This window comes from Amphimedon queenslandica, unplaced genomic scaffold (assembly GCF_000090795.2).
Source record: "Amphimedon queenslandica unplaced genomic scaffold, v1.1 AMPQUscaffold_11373, whole genome shotgun sequence".
Taxonomy (NCBI): Eukaryota; Metazoa; Porifera; class Demospongiae; order Haplosclerida; family Niphatidae; genus Amphimedon; species Amphimedon queenslandica.
In genome coordinates, this window is record NW_003548385.1 from 732 (window position 1) to 2,183 (window position 1,452).

A 1,452-nucleotide genomic window follows, 5' to 3' on the forward strand; every position below is an offset into this window, starting at 1 on the left:
TTCAGTTGTACAGAATGAATGACAGACAGACAGACACAACAACTACCTATACCTCGCGTAGGCGAGGCCAACAATGGCCAATAACACATTAACCATAGATAATGTCATTTACTCTATCATCTATGGATTAACAGTGCATTAATTAACAATCATTCATACATGTACATGTAATTAAAAATTACTTATTATTATTATTATTATTATTATTATTAATCATTGTTACTGTACATTTGTTATATTGTGTATTCTATTCTCACATTGTTAGTTTGTTCTCTCTCAGAGTTAATATAGTGAGAGAAGACAAGTGAGTGAGTCTATCATCTTGTAATGTCTGAATCTTATTAAATGATAATAATAGAGACTGAGGGGGAGAGAGGGGGAGGAGGAAAGGAAAACTGTCAACCTCTCAAGACCGTCAGGTAATGCCTCCAAGGAATTACCACTTACATCCTAAACACAATAAACAAGTCTCATGACAGGGTCATTGAAGGGACTAAAATTTGGCAAATTGTTAAATTTTGGTGATTAGCAAATTTTAATTTGGCAATGTGCTCAAAATGGCAGATTTTTATTTTGGCATATGACTATTAAAAAGCTAAATTAGCCAAATTTAATCCCCTCCAAAATTTTTCACTAATTTAAATGTCCTTATACTGTGTACCAACTTTGAGCTGATCCCGTTCAAATTTAGATTTTTACAAAATTTTAAGTTACTCAAAAATTGGGCCTAGTTTGCCAAATTTTTTGTCAAAAAATGACTAGGAGAGAATTCTTCATTTTTATAATTTTTCCTAATACACATACATGCTCTTATGTTGTGTAGCAAGTTTAAGCTGGTTCTGATCAAAATTGGATTTTTTAACGAATTTTTAAAATAACTCAAAAATCAGGGCAAAGCCCCTGTACTCTAGTAGAGGCGGGTCACAGGCCAAAATTCGTCAAAAATGGCTAGGAGAGAATTCTCCATTTTTTGATACACATATAATGTACAAAAAATGAGCTGATTCCAGTCAAGTTTGAATTTTTTTATAAGTTTTTAAAGTTGCTCCAAATGCCATGCACAGTATTGTAGTGCTTATCAGCTCATGCTGTTTAGCTCACTTAGCATGCTTTGTGGGAAACCCTGCAGTGGCCTAATGTACATGTAAGTTATGTGGTGTGTGTGTGTGTTGTACCAGTTCCTCTAGGTGGGAGAGACAGTGATTGACTGTGGTAGAACAGTTAGTGAATTGTGTGATATATTGAGAGACTGTAGTCAATTGGCCAATGTCTACTGGTAAACACTGTAGTTTATTATAACTGAGGGAGAGATAAAGGAAACAAAGAATGAACTAAATACAAAACAGAATAAGTGATAGATATTGGCATCTCAATAAGTTTGTGTTGCTAAATTGTTATAAATTTAAACTAAATTTGGCAAAAAAAATGATTTAGTAAATAAACTAGCAAGTG